A 23973-nucleotide genomic window follows, 5' to 3' on the forward strand; every position below is an offset into this window, starting at 1 on the left:
AACACATTTTTAATGTAATATTTTTAAACATAAAAACGCTGCCGTTCTATGTAGGCCTACTTTGCTTTCTATTATTAAGTCAAACTCAAGAATGAATGTAAATGCGGTCAGTATGAATCAGGTCAAACAATTCAAGGTGCTGGTTTAACAAGCACACGGATACACCATTACTAACATTATCTAAATTATATGTGTTATTGTTGCAGTGTAAAGTGTCTACATATGAAATAATATTTTGGCAGGCCCCTTTCCTCTGAACATATCAGACCCACAAACTGCATATATATCCCTTTCATTAAGGTTAAAAAAAAAAACAACACCCATCTAGGGCAGTAGCCACTGGGGAGATTTTATAATTATTATTATTTTGTACATTTTCATTGGCTTTTTCTTGCTCTCCCTCTCAGTAAGATTCTTTCCCTCTCTCTCTCTCTGCCTCTATCAAACACACACACACACACACACACACACACACACACACACTCCCCATTTGTTGTGTGCCACCTTAAGCAGTTCTCTGGGCTTTGACAGTGCTGCTTGATTGACAGGAGGATGACATGCTCAGCGCTCATGGGATCAGTCTACAACCTTTCACCTCTGTGCTGCCCTCTGACCTCATAACCCTCCCCGCTCTCTCTGCGGAGAGTGAGACCGTACTGTTTTTACGTCTGGCTGACAGACAGACAGACAGATGGATGGATGGGTGGGTGGGGGATACAGAGAACAGCACGGTGTTCCAAAGAGTTTTTGGTGCTCGCATGTGGAGCACCGAAAGATGGAGGTGATTGCGGCATCCTTATAGTCAAAGATGGAGGAAAAGAGGAGGAAGGAAGGGTAGAAGTGAAGAGGGCGATGCAGGGGAGGAGTTGAGGTATAGATGGAAGGAAGGCACCTGGATTTGGATGCAGAGGTGAGGGCACAAGGGATGGAAGGAGGGTTCCTGGCCGTGGATGCAGACAGACAGGCAGGGTAACCAGAGGCAGGCGGTGACCTTCTCTCCTGCTGGAGGATCGAAGGCTTTATTTAAAGGCCTGGTCAATGCTGGGTGCTGCTGAGGTATCAGCCTCGCAGCCAGGCGACTCATCACCACTGTAATACAACTCTCTAACCCTAACCCCCCTCCAACACACACATACTGTACACACACACACACGCACACACACACAGGACAGGACACTCTCTGGACACCTCAGGTTTTACACAGTGGAGAGGCTGGACAGAGGAAACTACAGCATCAGCATCAGCTAATTTTACTGTACAGCATACAGTATACTCTGCCCCTCCTCATGGGCTCAGCATTGTAAAGCACACAGTTGTTTCAGCTTCGATACACACTCCATCATCGTCCGTTTCCATGACGTTGACTGACTGTAATATTAAGTAAAAGCACCTTCTTGTGCATTATATGTGATGTGCATAATCATGGCCAATGTATGGTGGCTTAAAAAATGAATTGTTATTATGACAGAACGCTGTGCTGCTAAGGTAGAACACCTGCATGTGTGTTGGTGTGTGTGTGTGTGTGTGTGTGTGAGCACGTGTATGTGTGCTCGCATATGTGTGGCTGCAGCGTTAGGACACCTGCATGCTTCAGCACTTTCTGGCTGTCAGGAGCTCTGAGGTCACAGGCAGGGGAGTGGAGAGGGCACATTAGACGAAGGTTCAGAGTCCCCCCCCCCCATACGTTGTCCCCCGTCATCCCCCCTTGTCCCCCCTCTTCCTCCTCCTCCTCCTCCCCCCCACCCACATGGTGACGGGGTGAGTCGGCCAAGGGGTGGTGGTGGTGGTGGTGGTGGGGTGGGGGGGGCGTGGTGCCTCCCTGGCTGACAGCAGGCAGGTCAGGTTTTTATAGACACTGCAAAGGAGGAAGGACACACACGCACGTACATGCAGACACGGCAAAGTGTGTGTGTGTGTGTGTCAACATGTCGGTGTGGAAATATGGGCTGTGGACGTAAAGTGTCAGAGATGAGAAGGTTTCCACAGTGGAAGGTGATTCATGTCGATCGCATAAAATTCAAATATTCCAAAATTCAGTGTTTTTTTGTTTTTTGTTTTTTGTTTTTTTTTTTAACTCCGCTCCAATCCTGGGCTACACATACATTCACCACTATTCCTATTCTTCTAACACTTTAAATTATTATTGCCGAAACTGAAGGCAGTAGCGGGATTAGATTTCACCTTATATGATTACACGTGTTAAATAAACTTGATTAATTGATAAGCTCTAAATTTCAAGAGCTTCATGCTTAATAATTTGATCTGGTAGAGTTCCTGAACACAGACCCAAAAGCAGGGCTCCACCTTTTATGCTGCTGCATGCACAGTTTCGGCTTAGAATATATTTGCCGCGACTGTGTTTGAATAGAATCATATAGAATAGAATAGAATAGAATAGAATAGAATAGAATAGAATAGAATAGAATAGAATAGAATAGAATAGAATGTGACTTTATTTTCCAGCCAAAGCAGGAGGAAGTATTCACATCATCTCAACACAGCACATAAATATGTATGTAAAATGTAAAATGCAAATTTCTGGAGTGAATTAGTGCAGTTAATTAGTTTGATTGCACCCGGAACAAAAGATCCTTTTTGCATCTTTCACACTGAGGTGACCAGGATTTGCACCAGCAGAACTCCATCCAAACTTTGACACGGTTCAACATCCTTCAGTGCCTGGGCTATAAATAACTAGTAGCTGCCAAGTGTGAGGCTCATTACAATAGCACAGATGATGACATAGACATCATATCTCCATCCAGCACATCCAAATGACAGAAGAGATATGAACAGGGTGTACACTCATTTCTCAGCCAGGTCTAAAAAGACAGAAAAAGAAAGTAGTGCATGTTCGAAATGGCGGAGAAAAAAAAAAAAAAAAAAGATTTCACTCTCTACAGTCAGCTGATAAACAAGACAGTCAGCAAACCTAACGCCAGCAAAACCAACAGCTGTGTGGATTTATTTTGTGTCTTTTAAAGTGTCTTTTTCATTGTCCTTGAGTTCTTTAGGAAAAGACAGCACTGAAGGAGTGCATCATGCCTGAGAAAGCTGCACCCGCAGGCCAAACCTCACAACATCAGCCCTAGTCTCATTTCAACTTATGTTAATATACAATATGCACTCGTTTTCTCCCGTGTTTCACTTGTTTAATCCTACATGCTGTTGTTTTATTCAAATATAATTAGTTGTGAAGCTGTTGCCACTGTGTGTGAATATACTGATATGTGTGTGTGTGTGTGTGTGTGTGTGAAGCTCGGAGCCACCATTGTCCTCAGGTTGTGACTGTGTGTTCACAGCGTGATTGAGAGAGAAACATGTGATCAGCCGGAGGTTAGGGTGATATAATGTATTCCCCTGAACCACCGCAGCCAGCAGCCCAGGGCCTTCCTCTAGCCCGCAGCCTCCCCTTTCCTCACACACACACACACACACACACACACACGCTCCTTCCTCTCTCCCCTCATGCCACCAGCCTCCTCTCTCCTCTCCCCTGTGGTGACCGCCCAGTGCTAGCTGCTTAGCGTCGCACCCATTGTCTAATTGAATTCCAGCACTCCAGCGTTAGCCCCCGATGCTACAGAGATGTTAACACGCCACAATACTAACAGTCCTCGGGACACACTTCCACACCCCGATACTAAAGAGAAAATTTGCGCTATAAGCTTACTCTGGCAGCGCATGATTTATTCAAGGCCTCAAACCACATCTTCTGCTGCCCTTAAAGCATCCGCCTCCATGGCCGTCAGCAAATCATCACTTTTTACACACACATATACAGGGGGATATGTATTGTGGCTACGCCGCAAGTGTGTATTTCACATGTGTGCGTGTGCATGTGTGGCTGTGTGTGCTTTTCTTTGTGAGTTCCTCTGTGTGTTTTTACCCCGGTGTATGCATTGTCCTTTATATGAATGCGTCTGCTGGTCTCTCTGCATCCATATTGCTGGCGCTGCCGTCCATCCCCTCTCTCTGACACCTTCACTTTTATTCCCCGGCTCTCAAACACCAGCGCTGGGCTTTAATGGCACATATTTCCTGGGCCCGGCTGAAACGGGATGCATCTTCTCCTTGTTAGCTTGATAAATAACCAGGCTTCTGGGAAACTGCTGAATTTTAGCTTTCAGCCTCTATTTTCTGCTGGATGACATTAATTTTAAGTGCTGAGAAGGAGCTAACTAATACAGACAAATAAATAAGGAGGAGGAAAGGAAGGTGCAGAGGTGCTGGAGCCACTCTGCTGTCCCCTCCCCCATTACCTGCTCACTGTACACACAGACAGTCACATATGCAATATGCAAACATGCAAAAAATATACGGAGCATTTAAATAGCATCGGATACACACAAACACACCCACACCCACACAGTGAAACTCACATACACACACATTTGTTTCACTGATGGATGCTTCCGTTGTTGAAACTGTGAAATCATCTTGTGATGTCTCATTATTCGCAGCCGTCCTGCAGAGGCCGAATGCTTGACACATTACAGCTGGACAGACAGGCAGACAGACAGACAGGCAGACAGACAGGCTCTCAGTAATAAAGTGAGATCAGCTCGATGCTTCACTATCCGCTGTCTCCTTTTCCCTATCTGTCTTTCTCTCTCCTCCTCTCATTCTGTCTGTCTAAATTCTGGTTTCAGTCAAAAATGCAGATTAGTGCGTTGCAGCACAAAAGCGTGGCACTGTGGGCAATTCATATTTATGTGAGCTTAGAGGCCTCTGAGAGACAACAAAACACAGATCAGGTTTGGACTCAATGCTAACTCATTATTGGAAAGGAATTTAAATATTGAGCCCGGGAGGAGCAAGTAAAAACCGTTCATAATTACTATCGCAAAAACAAAAACTGTAAAGAACATTTACGGGTCAAAATGAATCAAAACTATCATCTGGAATTTCTGAATAGAGGATGGAAAGATTTTTTTTTATTATTATTATTATTATTTTTGCATGTACGTTTTTGGCACGTAGCATTTGTTGTCCAGTGCCTTATTCCCAGGGTCTGAGCTGTGTGAGAAATGGATGATAGCCTGTGGTTTTTCACGTGTTCGGTGTGGACGATTGGAAATATATTTTTCATAGCAGCTGCGTGGCTCTCACAGACCGCGAGAGACATTCTCTGCTTGAAGGTAATATGTTGAGTTTTAGCTGCATTTGGAAACCTTGCTAATCCATGTCAACTGCACTGACCTTTTTTTTTGTTGTTGTTGTTGTTCACATCTTACATATAAACAAGCTGCTCAGCACCAAACCAGAGCACAATAGAATACAATAGAATAAAACAGAACAGAATGGAACAGTGGTTTTGTAAAACATAGGAGTTGGAGAAATTTCAATTTCAGTTTTTTGTACTCATGCTTATGCATTTTATATGGCCGTTTTTATTCACTTTATTTTCCGTTCTTTGTTAAATTTTGCAAGTTTTTTTTTAGAAAGTATAATGACTTTTGAATCAGTTTTCTGAGCTTCAAGGTCACCAAGCCTCAGCCCACAAGAGTCCATGTTGACTTTAGATTTTCAGTAAATAAACACAGCCTCGTCGAAGTTGGACTGACACGTTTTTCAGGTGACAGCGGCGGCGGCGGTGGCGGCGTAGCGTGGCGTGTGTGTTATCGCAGGTCTACAAACAAAGACACACAGAGGCAACGCATGGAGATAGAGTGTGTTACGGATGACACCGATCTACTTTTATTAGTCAGAGCATGGCATGCAAATTATACCGCTGATTATCAGGTGCATGTCACACACACACACACACACACATTGTTTTTGAATAAGTGTGCAAAGTATGTTCAGTCTGTCACCATCAAACATGTATTTACTCATGAACATAAACGCACACATTCAGTGTACATTGCAAAAATTCACGCTAGAGATGCACGCACACACAGAGACAGACACACACACACACATATGCCTGTGTTATATATAACACAACACAATGAAGCAGCTTTGGTGGAGACACCCCATACATTATTTTAACAATGTATAGTGTGGTGAATAAAAAGGTCAGTGGTTGAGAACCTGCTCCATGTAACAATAAGATGTATGAAGTGAACACTGCAGGCCCTTCTGTCAGCATCCTGTCTCTGTTCACTGTGAGGAGGAAACACATGTGGGATAGTGTCTGCAGCAGTCTGTGTGTGTGTGTGTGTGTGTGTGTGTGTTTATTCAGTCTTTATGCAGCACCGCTGTGATAGACCATATAACAATAGATTTACTTGCTATATCATTATTGATTGTACATTTTTTTTTTTACCCCTTTACCCTTTGTCTCACTTTGATAAATGTCTTTTATTAGATCAACATTTTGCTTTTAAAGCGTATCGTGAACCGGCGTTGGACTCTTTTATTAGACCGTTTCTATTTTCGTTAGCATCAGACTTATACTCTTCGCTCTGCAGATGCTATGCAAGCGATGCATGTTTCTCTTTGCAACACAGGGTTTAATTTTCAGGGTGTATTTATCACATGCTGTCATGTTGCGGTCACATGACCACATGAACCACTGCCAGCAATTAAGGCTGATAAATCACTCATTTACAGGAAGAGGTGGAAGAGAAGGAGGGAGGGAGACGGGCAAAGAGGAAACGAGAGAGTGATAAGAGAGAGGGAAAAGACTAATGAATACGCTATACTCCTTTGCAGATATTTTATTCTTTCTTTCTTTTATTTTTTTTTTAAACTGGGATGTTGAGTGTTATTGTGTTTGGGCAGTGTAGTGTGAACTGTTGCCAGTGAGGCTCATTGACTCATACAGGCAGAGACAAAGAGACAGATGGTAGTCGTTTGTGTGGTTTACTGTGATTGTGACCTGACTGCACTGCCTTATTTACTGTAGGAGGTGTGTACATGTGTGTGCATGTGTCATATTTGTGTGTGTGTGTGTTTATGTGTGTGTTTGTGCTATTTGTGTATGAGTGTTCATGTGAGCATACAGTATGTGTGCATGCCTGCACAACCAAATGCATTTGTGTCATGACAGAGAAGGAGAGAGACCCGGGCAGACGCAGAGACCATATATCAGCTCTCTCTCTCTCTCTCTCTCTCTCTCTCTCCCTCGATCCTCGATCCTGCTGATGGATTTCTTCTCAGTCTGCACAGGAGAGCAGGCAGACTGATGGCTCTCCAGCCCTCCTGGTTACCAAACGCTAACTATAGTGTACTTCCCTTTTTTAAACCCCTTCTAAACTCTATCAAAAATATCCCTATGAGGCAAATTTGAACTTAAGTCATTTATTTTCGCTCACGTCTTTCAGAGGTGCTTGCAGCAGAATTTGTAACTGTGCACTTTTAGGTACCGATAGGGTCAAAACTCAAGGGTGTGAGGCTCTGGTCGTAAGGTTTGGGGCGGTTTATGAGCCGAGGGTGAATGTGGGCAGCGCCTGTGTAAGTTCCATCAGAGTGTGTGTGTGTGTGTGTGTGTGTGTGTGTGTGTGTGTGTGTTTCAGCAGCACCGGTCAGGGCCGCTGAAACCCTGCAGAGGCTCAGCCTGGCCACTCACTTTAAATGACTGATTAAAGATTCATGGCAGAAAAGAAAAAAAAAAAAAGACTCAGTCCTAATGGGGCGGAAGAAGATGAGGAGCAAAGAAGAGAGGGGTGGGGAGGAGACGAGCTGTGTGCACTTCACATTGACAAAGAGGTTTTTTTTTGCAAACTCTCATTAACCAAAGACAGGGGTTCCTAACAAGTGAAAGGTGTCTTTACACTGAGACCACGGAGACGAGTTACAACCTCTGCCGTTTGTTATTACAGAGTGAAGACAGCAGCAAAAAATCAGCAGCACAGATATTCCTCTAAATGCCTTTGAGCTTGTGTGTTCATCATGTTGAGAGTCACTGCGCAGCTCTAATTATTTCAAATGAATATGTGATTTCTCCTGCACATTCACGTCTTCTGCGCAGAATGATATCTTACACATTCATATGTATGCCAAGTCAACGTTACAGCAAGCACATTTAAAAGGACAGCAAGCGTTCACCAAAGTGCTGTGCAATAAAACAGTAAAACAATATTCAAACAGTGAAATAATGCACACAGATAAAACAATAAAGTCAATACATATCACAAAGATTAATTTAAATACATTAAAAGAAAAGACACTACACACATTCAAAGGCCTGAGAGAAGAGAATTTTTTTTTTTCTTTATTATGAGCTTTATTGCCAAAGGAAGGGGAAGACCTGAGGGATAGTGGTAAACTATCCTGTCTGGGGCCAGCCACTGAAAAAACATGATCGCCTTTAAGCTTTAGGCAGAAGAGGGAGGATCTCAGAGGTCTTCTTAAAGTGCAGTGGGAACAGAGGAGATCGGAAATAGACTGATGCTTTAAAATGCTTCAAAAACAAATAATAAAACCTTAAAAACACTTCTGGACTTGACTGGGAGCCAGTGAAGAGGAGAGACTGTCACTCTTCCTCGTGCCTGTCGGATGACTTACTAACTCCTAAATAAAGGGAGTTACTAAAGTTGAGGAGGTAATAAGCGCATGAAAAACTTATCATCAACACATCAATGTGTGTGTGTGTGTGTGTGTGTGTGTGTGTTTATACTGTAATCAACAGAGGCAAGATCCTGCAGTTTGTGGTCTTATCCTGTAGAATAATTATGAAAGGCGATGCCTGCAAGGGGAGCATCTATTCTGTAGAGAATACAATATAGTGTCAACACTGTAGCTGTCTCTCTGTGTGTGTGTGTGTGTGTGTGTGTGTGTGTGTGTGTGTTTGCCATGTGAATTAGACAAGCATATAAAAATATATTTTCTAAAACAGAATGACAGACGGTAGAATAAATGTTACCACGTTCTAAGTTTCAGTTTCTGCTTTGTTTCTCTGATTTTTGCTTCAGTAATGGAAGTTTTGTGTTTATGTTTTTTTTTTTTTTCTTTTTTTTTTTTTCCCTTGAGAGAAATATTTCAGAATGGGCTGTTGATGGCTCCTGTCTCCCTTCCTTTATTTCACAAAATGTAAGACACAGACTTCCAGTTTGTTCTTCCCTGTAAAGCAGAGTAGATGTGGGTTGTAGAGGTTGGATGTTGGTGCAGTCAATTTCTACGTCCACATTCACTCTCTGTGCTAACAGAGTTTTAAATCGCCGCCGTCCTCTCTCTGGTCCCATGGAGGTTTCACAAGTATACACAGATCTGACACACACACACACACACAAACACACACACACACACCTCCCTCCTGGCTCCTGAGCTTCCTCGTCTGCTCTGGTTCAAGGTTGACACACATATGGCAGAGAGGGAGGGCAGGGAGGAGAGGGAGGAGGCACAAGCAGAGGAGGAGCAAACAGGAGAGAGACACATGAGCATGCTCGCTTATGGCAGAACGTGTGAACAGACAGCACTGTCATGCACACACACACACACACACAAATAGGCACACACATGTGCAACTTTTAATAAAAATGGCAGTGAACATCACCTGTTCATAAGAGACTGTTATTCCCATTAGACGTCTATAGGGTACTGCACAAAAAAAAAAAAAAAAAAAAAAAAACAGGCCAGTTTTATGTGAGGGACACACTTCACTGCAAAAATCCCCATTTTAGCAAGTCATTTAGTCTCACATTCACTCCTAAAATCTTGTTTTTTCTTTAAAAAGTAAAAAAAAAAAAAAAAATCTGCCAGTGGAATGTGATGATCCCACTGTTTTAAGAAAAAAAAAAAGAAATTTTAATACTGAGCACACAACTAAATGACTTATTAAGATGGAGATTTTTTTTTGCAGCATACAGCAAAACATATTTTTCAATTGTGGTACTTTTCATTACAAGCAATTTTTTTTTTTTTTTTTTTTTTTGCCAACATATAGTATGTCAAATTACTGAAAAAAAAAAAATGCTTAATGAGAAGAAGATGCACCAGAGATGAAAAAGTGCCCTTCTTTCATTTTAACACCATGATAAACCTGTTTAATTTTCAGTCACCTTTGCAGTGTGTAAAGTGTGTTTTATGTGTGTTTATCATTAGTGAATAAAAGGGCCTGTAAAAAGTAGAATATTATTAGTGTCAGACCATCTGGGGCAAACATCTGCAGCCTCAGACTAGAAACATATCATACATCACTGTTTCTCCTCTCGCTATTTACCGTCTCTCTCTCACACACACACACACACACACACACACACACATATGGCCGCGCACAGGTCAACATCCATTTTTTTTGCGTCTCGCTCATCCTATCGACATATGCGTGGTTGTGCGTTCCCGCAGGGGGGAGAGAGCTGGTTATCGAAGATGCCACGAGGTCAAAGGTCAAGTGCAGGTTCCGCTCCGCTGGTCAGCCAGAGGTCGCGGGTCAGCAGGTTGCGGTCGCAGGCCGCGCTGATCACAGCTGATTGGTTCGTCACGACGCGATTCAACAAGCGGCGCGAGGCAGGCCGTGGAGTTTAAGAGTAATTTGTGGAGCCGAGAACGAGCGCAGGAGCTCCTCTCGCTTATTCTGTCGAGCCCTTTTTTATTTGTTTATCTTATTTTTCATTCCTACAGTAACTACTCTCCTTTGAATAATTAGATGTTCTTTTCATGTTCTATTAGGATTGTTTTTCCTCATGTCTCCGCTCGAATACTATTTTTTCATCTTCAAAGTGAAAGCTAAAATAGGGCGATCATTGCAATTTAATTACTACAAATCCCTTTGTGAATTTGCTCTAGTGTTTGTTTACATGCATAGATTTGCCAGCTTCTGCAGTTTTTTGTGTGCTTCAGTGAATGTGTCTTTACTTTCCTGTGTGTGCCCTCTTATTTTTACTGCGTGTGTGTGTGTGTGTGTGTGTGTGCGTGCATTGATGAAGTCGCAGTGGGGTTTATTTAAATAGATAAGATGGTGTTTTATTCCCAATCAGAGGAATCTCCTGTCGCATCCCAGTCTTTCCATAATAACCCCCAGCATCGTTCCACATCCCCCTGGCACACACACAAACACACACACGCACACACACACACATGCATACACACACTGGGTATTGCAGACACTGCAATTTTTCCTCTCTCAGGGGTAAGAGGCTTTGATAAATGAAAATAAATACTTTTCTTCGCATGAGGAAGGGGAGAGAGCGGAGATGGCAGAAGTGATGGGAGGCCTCTGACAGCTTGATGTCTCAATGCAAACACATACAGGACCGCAAAACACGTTCTTTTACTCTGCATGTGTGTGTGTGTATCCAAACAGTTCTGTCCTCAGTCAGTGTGGAGGTGAGAAAGAGTGAGAGAGAGAGGCAGGAGCTAAAGCGAAGGCAGATGTCGTGAGTGCCCTGTAGGCTGACGTATTAACTGAGTTACACACAAAAACAACACAGCACATGATTTAGAGGAAACAGGTTCTCCTCCTTCATCTGTCTGTTTCTCTGACTGCAAGGTCACATGGACTCCTCCTCTCTCTCTCTCTCTCTCTCCCTCTCTCTCCCTTTGTTTCCCTCTGCTCCTCTGGACCTCATTTCATTCAACACTCCCAAACCTCCGACAGCTCCATAACTATAACTCTCTCCTCCCGTCCTCTCCTCCTCTCTTCTCTTCATCCACAGCTAAATGACTCTGTCAGAAATAAAGAGCACTTATCTTATCTACTGCCTCCACTCTGCTGTCTCTATCCCAGGCAACGTCTCATACACACACACACACACACACACACACACACACACACACACACACACACACACACACACACACACACACACACACACTTGGAAAAAAAAAAAAAAAAGATGAACAAACTTGGACACAAATAAACACAGATATAGAAAAGACAAGCAGACGAGGCAACAAAAAACACAGACACACAAACACAGAGATACACAGACGGCGTTGTTAGGGGTGTAACGATCCGTTTGTTGCATTGACTAATCAATTATAAATTCTACTAATTCAGCTCAGTTGATCTGCTTAAAGAAATAAACAGTGAATCACTCTGACTTTGGCTTGAGATCAATTCATTCACAATTCTTACAAAACAAAACAAAACAAAATGTGGTGATCTATAAAAATTCTTGAAACTACTTTTTTGTCTATAGAGTTTTTTTTTTTTAAATAGAACAAATAATACTACTACTAATAATAAAGGATATACATTTTTGGCTTAAAGTACTCAGCTGAATCGTTGAATTACGGTGTATGATCTCAAATTAAATCACATCTTTTGAAAAAAGAAAAATTGTTAAAGCAAATTGCCATCTAGTGAATCGTGAGTCAAACTGACCAAAGGCTCACACACTCAGTTACTTCTACATTTGTGAGGATCCTCTGCTGAACACATTTATTCCCAAACTAACAAACTAACCTCACTTTCATCCAAACACAAACTTCATGCTAACAGGATGTGAGTTTAGGCCACGTGATTTCAGCTTCTCTGCCCGTGTTGCTAATTATTCCTCCGCATTGTGAAATCCAGTTCTGTCTCGTTCAGCTGCATTTCAGCCAGTTGTGATACCTCAAAGTCTTCTGTGCTACCTGAGCCACCTGCCAGAAAGACAGACAGATCAGCTCGCGGTGGCAGACAGACAGGTAGACTTGACAGAGGACAGGTGTCCACTCATTCTGTTCTGCCATCCCCCGTCTTCCTCCTCTTCCTCCTGTCATCCCCTTCTTCTCTCCTTCCTGTGGTGTGAAGAAGCCTGTTGGAGGGCTTATTGTGTGTGTGTGTGTGTGTGTGTGTGTGTGTGTGTGTGTGTGTGTGTGTATGTGTGCGTGCATGCACACATGCACTCCTGCCACCTACCAGGCGCTCAGCAGGGAGACACAGAGGGATGAGAGGAAAGAAAGAACGATGAGGCGGTAGGAAGGAGTTGGGTACGGATAAAACTCTCAGCAAGAACAAACACTCAGTAACCAGCTGCACACACACACACACACACACACACACACACATGCACACACACACACACACAGAGCAGCACATGCTCCAGCAGTCTGCTAAGTCTGAGTGAACGCTGCACCACTAATAGTCGTGTTTTAGGGTGCAACATACAGGAGACGGGGCTTTTGATCGGTATTGTGATGAGGTTGCCTTTTGGTAAAGGCGCACACACACACACACACACACACACACACACACACACACACTTGTAAAGTTCAAGGGGATCAAAGGTTGCAAGGAAAACCCCATCAACGAATTTATCTGCGAGGGAGGTTATGAATATATTTATTGAACCTCTCGTCTAATTCAGCCACCTCACTTGAGTAAATCACCTCGGTGTATTTGCATACCATAATGCTCAGGATGGTCCTTTGTTTGCCGTTCTGATGGCCTGTGTAACGAGAAAACAAGAGAAAGAGAGGGAGAGAGAGAGAGAGAGAGAGAAAGGGCATGTGCTCGCTCGAAGCAAGTGGTTATATGTATGTGTGTGTGTGTGTGTGTGTGTGTGTGTGTGTGTGTGTGTGAGGATGCGTGTGAGACGGAGAGATGAAAAGAGTGATAATTCTCCTGCTACCCCGAGGCTTCTCCCAGCCTCGCGGGCTCCCTATAGGTCCCCTGACACATGCCTGAGCAGAAAGCCGGGGCCTGCTAATTGGCCCCTGTGATAACACCAGAGAGTGAGGAGGAATGTGTAGATGTGCGTATTTGTGTTTCCGTGTTACTGTAATGTCCACTGTTTATATTTTCCTTAAAGTAATAATTTATCGCTTTGCAGTTTTCCTTTGTGCGGTTGTTTGACTTGTGAAGCCGTGACAATGTTTGTTATGATCTGGTGGCTTTATTGAAGTCGAAAGCCACTGAAACACAATTAAAGCATATACAGTAGTTCAAAGAGCTGCTTCAGTGTTTAAACAGCTTGGTTCTCGCTAATTGTTTCATTATCTCAGTGTGCTTATTAAATGTACGATAATTGTTAATTACCACATGAGGATTTGTAAAGGATTTGTCTTGAGTATCAAAACAAATTAATTAAACTGAACACATTTAAAACAACAGCAATGATAAGAGCAGGTGCAGAGAGTGTGTGTCTGAGCACACGCATGTATGTGTGTGTGTGTATGTGTGTGTGTGTGCGTGTCCTTGTGCACATCCACATCTCTAATTCTACGCCTGTTTGTTTGAATCCCTATCTTTAATTGAGATTCATAGGAGGAATTTAAATGAGATTCAAATGAGATTCACTGCTAATTGTAGCAGCACAGGTAATATGCAGATAGATTTAATGATGATTCAGTGTATTTTGCAGACTAACAAGAGTTTGATTACACTGTCGGAGGAGCGAGGCTCGAAACACTGCGACTGTGGTTTGAAGGAAAGAAGAGCTGTTGTTTGAAAGCGTTTAAAAGTAAATCAAATTACGGCTGTGCTGTAATTCAAGCCTAATTTCAAGTGTCTCTAGAAATTCAGAGTTTGTTTATTTTGAAATTTGGTGTTCGCGAAACACATTTTGGAAAAATCGGCCTCAGTATGCTCCACATTTTGAAACACTTTAATGTCAACATCTTATGTCACGATGCAGCACTGAAACGCAACATCACTCAAAAGATCTAAGAGAACGAGTGAACGAGAAGAGTTACATCCATATGATAAAGTTTTACCTTTTAGTCTTATTATAGCCAGCATCATCAAGAAGCTTACCTCTGTCTCGCCTGCTCTCTGCCCACATCTATCAACGGTGTAAAATGTCACAGCCTCGGGGAGGATTTGCCAGGGGAATTCATCCAATGATTTGTCTTAAAGAGAAGAAACACACTCACCAGTTTAATCTGAGCAAAATCAAGTAATTCACAACAGCTGGGACATTATAAGTAAATAAAATGTAACTCCAGTGCACGCACACAGACACCCATGCACACACATAGTATACACATGTCAACATTTATTATATCGCCGTCCACACTTGAGCTAAGCGTCTTTCCATCCCTCCTCTCCTGGTGTACATATGCGTGGCACAGATGTGCGCTGCTGGATACTGTGTGTTTGTCTATAGTATGTTTACCATAATTAAACCGATGGGAAAAGGTGTTATGCAGTCATCAGTGTGTGTGTTTATATGTGTGTGTGTGTGTGTGTGTGTGTGTGTGTGTGTGTTTGTGTTGGAGGGGCTGAGAGGTTTTGTTAGAATAACCTATGACGCAACATTATCAGTGGTGGCGAAGGCAATCTGAACTCTGAATGCTTCCTTCTGTGACAATTTGGACTCAAATACCCATCATTCACCTGTGTTTTCCCCAGTAGGGAGTATTCACGTCAGTATTCACGAACATAATCCTAATTAAAACCCAGAAATAGGGAGTTCATAATGCACACCTTAAAAGAGAGATAGAGAAATCCTGAAGAGGTGTTTATTAATATGTTCTGGCTGCATGGCCATGAGTGCAGCAAATCGCTGCTGCTGAAAATACGCTCTGCAGACGGAGCAGCGTTGGGGAGACGCTGACAAGACTGTGAATTTAGGCCTAATCTGTTTAATTTGCTTTAAAATTTCAATCGCTTTCATGTTCTAATTTTCAAAAAAATAATAATAATAAGGCGTTGTTTTCTGTAATTAGTTATACCTGTGTGCTGCCTCCTTATTCAGGCTCACTATTCTGACAAAGCCTGCTTGGTAAATCAAGTTGGCTGGCAATTACCAAAATCTTTACGCAGCTGTGTTAATGAATTTTATACATTTTGAAATGCTCATATATGTTGGCACGACTCATTGCATTTCATTATGATTGATTATGTTTGTTTTGATTATTATTCATTTGGCCTATTAGCACTGGAACTTGTCAGAGCGGTTATCAGAGCACTTTCTGATTTACACAGAGACAGAACAAAGGAAGGACAGCAAAAAGTAAAATCTTCGTATTGAACGGCCGCATCTGATTCCACTGAGGAAATTCAGAGCTGTGGATTTCTCTCACTCAGCCACTCACACACACACACACACACACACACACACACACACACACTAAGTACATACCTATGCTCATGTGTGGCTCGTTTTGCTTACTGAAGTCATATGGTCATTAAGGAACATTGGTAGGCACCGGGGTCTATCTACAACTGCAGTATTGATAGATGCTGCAGAGCCTTAGTCTACTGTCCCACTTTATTTCAATTAGCTCACAGGAAGCAGGAAATAACCTGCAAATCAATTGTCATTTCTAGAGGGCTGAGGCTAGAGGCTGGGATTCACCGCCGTATGTCCAACAGTAAGAGATGATGGAGGCGTGAAGCAGATCAAAGGAAAATTCCACCCTCAAATATTGTCCCACCATTAAATATCATCAGTCTGTTTTATGTATACCGGCTGCAAATCATGATGAAGTATAATTTGTTTGTTTTTATAAAGCGTTTCTACTTTCCCTCGACCTGCTTTGTCTACTTCTACTTACAGTTCTCAGAAAGCTTTTTTTTTTTAACCTGAACTTGGTGGGGAGAGCGAGCCAATGGCATAGTAAAAGCAAGAAAATGTTTTTGGTTTTTTTTCTGCCAATAAAAAGTGAGAGTTGTGGGTCTTTAGTCAAAGTGCAACCTGCCTTGTGGTTGCGAGAAGTGATGCTGCTGATGGTGGAGCAAAAATACAAAATAGTCCCCCAGAATAAAAGCGCTTTTTCAGTAACACCAAATACCCGCCATTAATCGTTGATGTTTAGATGGCTGAAAAATGTTTCCGCTATTTACAGCTCCATTACAGCTGGATGGTGAATATCTTTACTTGGTGTTGCATCTATTTGGCTGCCAAAACAACAAAAACAAAAACAAAACAGGACCTAGAAATACAATGCAAACATTGCCAAAAGCCGTTTCTCTCTAACATTTTTCCTTTAAAATTCATTTTTTTTATGTCCGACTCTGGCATCCGTATTAAATCAACCTTGGAATTACCCCAACAAGCACATGTGATAAATACTATTGTATCCTTTTAATGATCAAACACAGAGCAGATTGTCGCCGCTGCAATGTGACATAAAACAGAAGACCAGAAAATTGTATCTGAGTGATGAAACACACTGGAAAGCTTTTAGTGAGGTTGAGAAAGGGAGGTCAATATAGATAGCACCCAAGCAAGATATAGAGGGTTATATGGTGTATGATCATATCAGAAAACACAGTCATGTATGCACCCCACTTTACAGTATATCAGTCCCACACACACACACACAATCACACACTCACCTGAAAACGCAGGGACGCAGTGCAGTGTGATTTGTTTGTGTTGTTGGTGCAGTGGACTGGAGCCGTGGAGGTAGTAACTGTTTGATGGCAGGCTTTATGGAGACACTATATAACGCCTGTGACAGTTTATTCAGTGCATGTCAGGAGGAGGGGATTTGTGACATTACAGTGGCTGGGACACTCCTGCAGCCCCGGTGGACTTGCCTACCCAGCATTCACTGCTCCGGGGGGGGGAGCGTGAGTGAGGGAGACGTCCGTTTGCATGCTAAAGGAATACTTTGCCAATTTTCAACCAGCTTTGTATCATTACAGTGTTGGTAGTCTATGCAAATGAACAGTGTTTACCTTCCCTCCATGCTGCCTGCACACACAGAGATCCTCATTGATTTGCCAAACTGCAGATTGTACTTCCGCATTTTTCGTCACCGGGATGAAACATACATCTGAAGTGCACGCGAGAGGGAATGTGCTTTGGTACAAACAAAGCAATGTTACAGTGTGAAAGCAACCGTTTTTATGAGGCTTAGCACACACACTGCCCCAGTTTGTTCTGTGCAGCACATTCTGGTTGTTGAAGGTTTTCTACATTTTGAGCGAAAGGGAATCTCTCTCTTCTCTGGTCAATTTAAAAAAAAAAATATTTGCACCTTTCTACTGCACAGACAGTTAGACAGCCCAGTTTTATGAAAAGACCATCCTTGAGAATTATTCCTTTAAAACATCATAGAGTTGTGCACAGTATGATGCTGATGTTGGGGAGTCATTCTATAATGCTGTGTGTGTTGGATATTTATGTGTAATTCATTCAGTATAAATACAGTGGGAAAAAAATGGTTAGGACACGTGTATTTGTAATATATGTCACATATATATGAAGAATTCATTTGCAGAAACAGGTAGATGCCATTCTTGAAAAAAGACAAAGAAAGAAAAAGGAAGAAAAACTGAGTGTTTCACATACATTTCTGAATTCAAAATCTATAATTTCATTGGAAAATATAGATTTTATCAAGGAAAAAGAACATGGGTTATACAAATGAATACAATTTGAGGTATCTGTTTTTGCATATAAACAGTGCCAAATCCACATAGGTTTCACATATGGGGATTTAATATGGACATCTACTGTAACCCTGTATTTATGTATATGGCATTTCTGAATAGGTAGAAACTGTGAGACAAATATATTACAGGTTTTAGTTTTAGATACAGATTTAAATGTAAAGCCACACATTCCTCACTCGTCTCTTTGACAGGCTCAGGTAGTCACAAGCATCTGCAAGAGTTTCATGGGAGATTTTTCCTCTGCTTGAAGACAGGGGCGGCGGCGTATTGGAGCCCAAACTGAGATCGTTATACAGTACATTTTCTTTATAGAAAAAGAAATTCTGCTTTCTTTTAGCACTAACTTTTTGTCCAGCCAGTTATTCCCCAAGGTCCATTAGCCAAGTTCTCATTGGTTCTCCTCTTGGCTGGATGCTATTAGCCCTGTGATTGGGTATTGAATTAGCCTGCTGATTGGGTATTGAAGGAGTGAAGACTGATGAGAGGATTTGGCCAAGCTTTCTTCTCCAAACCTCATTACTCACACTCACACTCCAAGAGGGCAGAGCTGGAAGACATACACACACATACACGCACCCACACAGCCACACACCCACACACACAAACACACACACACACACACACACATTCCCAGAGTGAAAGACTTACACATGTACACGCATACATTTCCATCATCCATAAGCTCACACTGTTAGATCGGAGATTTAACAACTAAAGTATCATTCCACTCCACCAATCGCCTGCAGGGAGATGCCGACTCATTCCTCATAAACAGACACCTGAACCACTTTCTCGGCTCACCTTTCACACCTGCTGCAGATGGAGCGCAGTCAAAACGCTAAACAAATATCTGATGTGATGTATGAGCAGGTGCTGCGGAGACTGGAGACGCTGGAAGAGAACCGCTCAGTAATGAAAAGAAAGTATTGTTGGCCCAGGAGAGTGCTGCCTGCAGTTGGAGGTTGCTAAAGAGAGGGATGTGTGAAAGGCTTTTTGCTGATTTATGCTGTGTTTCATCCCACAATAAAGATTATGGATGATGATATTGATTTAGCCGGGGCTGTGGCCATGACTGGACTCTCAGCTCTCAGGTTGGGAGAAAAGAGAATTTAGCTCATTATCATTCTCAGACACAGCAAGGAAGCCTTCCTCTGTGTGCATGTGTGTGTGTGTGTGTGTGTGTGTGTGAGTCTATAAACGTGTGTCTCCATGCATGAGTGTGCCAGAGCCTTAGATCATCTCCTGTGTTAGCAACACGACTGTTCTCCTGTAGTGTTTGAGAAAGTGTTCAGCCCCGTCCTCTCCCATATGGAGGGACAGGCAGAGAGCGAGCAGTGGGCTCTCCGAACAGCCTGGCCCAGCAGAGCAGGAGGGAGGGACCAAGTTATTGACTCCTCTTTGATTTAACCTCTCCCGCCTGATCCTCAGAGGCACCGAGACACACACACACGCCCTCTCAGTGTTGCTCACATTAAAGCCGCAAGACAGAAATAATTGGAGTAGAGTCATTTTTGCATACGGGCACAAACATGTAAGTTCTTGAAGACACGGCAGGGCGATACAGACACAATCAAATATCACGATTTCCTTGACCAAATACCTTGATATCGATATTGTGATGAAATTATTAGCGAGTATTGGTGCTTTTATAAGATGTTTAAAAGCAAGAGATTTTTGTTAAATAAGCATTAGTGGGTCATAATGTGGCTATAATGACCATGGCAAATAACAAAACAGCTACAACATTCAGAAAGCTGCATCCCTTCAATGTAATGCATCCTTTAAAACCTTTAAAAAGACGAATGGTGTGTCTCGATATTACATCAACATCCAAATTCGCAGACGATATCTAGTATCATATCATGATATTTAACATCAATATGTTGCCCTGCCCTACCTGAAGAGTTTGAAATGCAGTGGATACTAGAGGCTTTGAGAACTTTCCCTGCACGTCGTAACTCCATCGTTTTCAAATATTACAAGCATGATCCTCATCAGGCAAAATACATTCACATGTTTTGCTGTTGCACTACACAATTGCAGGCAATTTCAGATTGAAACAGTAACAATTATTGCTGTGAACAATATCACTGAACGCTATTATTGCTGTTTTTTTTGTTTTGTTTTGTTTTGTTTTGGTTTTTTTTTTAGAGTTGTTGAACAGGACAATAGCACCAATGTGTACTTCCCTTTAATTAATGACCAGCTTTTGTTTCCGGAGGCAATGCACAAACACACACAAGCACACACACACACACACACACACACACACACACACATAAACACATGGATATACACACACAATCATATGCATGCACCCACAAACACACAAGAATTTGGTTTTTAGAGGAAAAGGAGGAAGTGAGGGAGAGAGGAGGAGAGTAATATCAGCAGGCTATCTATCCTCTCCTCCACTGGTGCATCCCAATCCTCTTTGGAAATAACAAATGCATAAAGGAGCCACAACACAAATATATCTGCCTGGCTCAGATAGATAGGGCTATGCTAGAGTTTAATACCCTTATGTAAACCAGTAACAATCAAGCCCTAACACACACCCCCACATCACCACTAAGGGGACAATAAGGAACATGCTCTATTCTCTCTCTCCAGATATGAACAGTGAGGAGAGATTGTGTGTGTGTAGTGAGAAAGAGAGAGAGAGAGCTAGTGAGAGAGTGAGAGAGGAAATGAGAGAAAGAGAGAGAGACTGAGCTGTTTTCTTCGGCAGATAGCGAACAATGCAGTAGCCCAGATTGGCTGGCTCCCTGGTGCTTGTTGTGTTGGTTGTTGTTTCAGAAGCAGAGAGTGATATAGACTCTGACCTCAGAGACCACAGCACGTCTGATACTCTATTTCATTCATCCCTCACCATCCATTCTTTTGATATCTCACTCTCATCCCTCAGCGCCAATTTGTTTTTATACTTTGCCTCCTCTCTCATCCTCCCTCTGCTCTTTTTTTTTTCCTCCGCTAAAACTGACGGTTCAGTAGACAAAGAGAAGAGCAACACTAAAACTGAGAAGCCTGTTTGTCTGTAAAAAAAAAAAATAAATAAAAAAATGTTGCCACTGAGGCTACTATGACAAGCAATACAAACCAGGGAAAATACTCAGGCGCTGACACATTCGCCAAATTAAGCCGTGTAAAATGCACTGCACACATGGCAGGTTTAGGTGCTCCAAACAAACTAATGATATTTCTTGACTTCCTAAATAAAGCATAAGACATGTACCTTAAGGCCTAAGCATAAGACAATAAAGCGCGTCTCCCCGAAGACATCAGCAAGTCACACAGAGACTCCAGAGAAGAAAAAGACCAGGCTGTCTTCTCCGAGGCTGGATCAATATGATTAGTATGCTGTGTATGTGCATGTGCGCATGATTGTGTGCGTGTGTGTGTGTTTGCATGGTGTGTGTGTGCGCATGGAGGTAGTATAGACAGGAGTTAGAATAGCAAAGGTTAATATCATACATCAGCTGCCATCTGCATACCCCTCTGAAGGAGAAAAAGCACTCTTTGTCTCTCTCCTCCCAGCAGGGTAGATCGCTGTAAGATTATACACCATCTGACATTTCACACTCGCTCGATGGAGAAGAATTTGGACACTGAAGTTACACTTTCTTTCAGGGGTGTGCAGGGGGCAGCCGTAACAGCTCATAGCAATTTAATACAAGTCTCAACAGCGGTTTTAATGTTTTACGCTCTAACACATACACTGTGATATCTGAGAATAATACTGAGACTTAAAGGTGCGCCATGCAAAATGGTCCCTTTAGACTCGGCTGACAAAAGATGCGTCGTTTGGCAGTTGAGTCTACATGGTTCTCGTCGTCTGAGCGGCTCGTTGATTAGGTGGCGTGCTTGTCCCGCGTTTTTGACGCTTGAGTGTAAAAGGTCCCCACCTCAGTCGACCCTCAGCAGTTTGGCAGAGTGCACCTTTAATATCATTGAGACTAATATATTTAACAGTGGTTTTCTAATAAAACACCAATGTTTCTTTTTTTTTTTTTTCTTGCAGGGAGTGGTGCATTAACAGCAACCCTTTAGAAACAGTGCTCTGACCTTTGCAGACAGTCAGACAGAAACCTTTCGTCTAAGCAATAAGAAGTTGCTGTGTGTGTGTGTGTGTGTGTGTGTGTGTGTGTGTGTGTGTGTGTGTGTGTGTGAGTGGCAGTGGTCTTAAAGATGTAAAGAATCTGTCTTTTCACTGCAAGCTCAGCGAGAAATGAGCAACATCTGTAAACTAAGCACACACAGAAAGTGAAACCTAATGCAGTTCAGAGTGAGAAAAAAGAGAGCGAGGCACACACACACACACACACGCACACACACACAGAAAGAGAGAGAGAGAGAGAGAGAGAGAGAAAGGAGATTCTGTGCTGCATGTGCGTTTGTGTGTGTATACGTCACACGTGTCTTTGTGTGTGCATTTGTGCTGATGTGTGCGTGCACTGTGCCTGCTTCCATGCATGCATTTCTGCTTGTGTGTGTGTGTGTGTGTGTGTGTATTTGTGTGAAAGCATGCCTTTAGTTCTACTTGATCATCAAGCTTAATGCTCCACTCTCTCAACCATGTAAGACCCTGCTAGGAAACCATCAAATATTTATACAACATTATCCCTGATCCTATAGCCTGTAAGTAAGGAGAACACTCTGCTGATTTTCTATTGCAATACAGAGTTGCAGGAATGGTCCTTGCCGATAGTTATTAGAGATCCAGTACTTTCCCCACCATCAGGTTTCTGGGGCAAATACCCAACTGGTTGTACCGCTACGCACCGGGACAATGATACAGCAATGACGGCGCGCCATCACAAACACTGTTTACAGCTCTCAATGCAGGATTTGTCACAGGTTTTGAAATTGTGATTGAGAGGGAGGATGGCAGAGGAAAAAAAAAGTGAGACAGAGAAAAAGAGAGAGAAAGAGTATTAATTCCACGTCTCAGGCGCTGAATGGCTGCTGCTGCTGCTCTGAAGGCTGTTTTATGGAGCAGAAACAGCCTGATCTCTGTGTTGTTTTCTCCCTGATTGATTGCTCTGGCCTGAGGCTCCTTCTGCGTTTTGTCTGAGTATTTACTGGAATGTTGGGAGGATAAAAATCACAGCCCTTGCCATCACACTACAGAGCCGGAGTGGAAAATACAAACAAACAGAAAGGCGGCGGAGAAGCCCACACACAGACAGACAAATGGAGAGTCAGCGGGCGAGATAGTTGTAGAAAGAAAGACAGGGAGGCAGAGGGACACTTATCACAAACACATGTAATGTGCAGACAAAAGCAATATGCGCACCGGATAATTTTTCCAGACAATGTTTGTGAAGTAATAACTATCGCAGGACTTCTGTAATGCACTTGGCCTATCCGACGGGATAAATCATCTCTGTATTAAGTCTCAGTAAAAACAGAGACGGGTGTATCAGCTCCGTCTACACATTGTAATCACGCCAAAAATGTTCGGTGCATCTTATGTAATTTCTGCTAGTTTACCCACAATTGTAAACATTTAACATTTATATAACTACAGTATATAAAACACTGATTCATAAAACATAAAGATCTGTAGATAGGGTATTCAGCCATGGGCCCCCTGTAGCCAACTAGATAATAATCCTATTGCCTGCAACAGAAAATCTGCAAAAGCTGCCGCAAGCATCACTCCTCTAACAAGTTGACCGTCTTTTGATAGCCTTGATTTTCTGTCTTCTACGTACAGCTGCATAAGAATCGTGCCACGAACTCAAAAAGTACTGCCGCAAGTCCCTGCTCCATTATCAAAAGACCTCCCCCAAAAAAGAATAAAACTG

The 23973-nt window shown here is 42.6% G+C and overlaps 1 protein-coding gene across 1 annotated transcript in view; it reads left to right on the forward strand.

Moving 5' to 3' along the window:
* LOC115360697 (transcription factor Maf-like) overlaps window positions 1-23973 on the forward strand; it is a 51194-nt gene that overhangs the window by 9570 nt on the left and 17651 nt on the right. The gene's annotated exons all lie outside the window — the stretch shown is intronic.

This window comes from Myripristis murdjan, chromosome 6, assembly GCF_902150065.1.
Source record: "Myripristis murdjan chromosome 6, fMyrMur1.1, whole genome shotgun sequence".
In the NCBI taxonomy this organism is placed as follows: domain Eukaryota; kingdom Metazoa; phylum Chordata; class Actinopteri; order Holocentriformes; family Holocentridae; genus Myripristis; species Myripristis murdjan.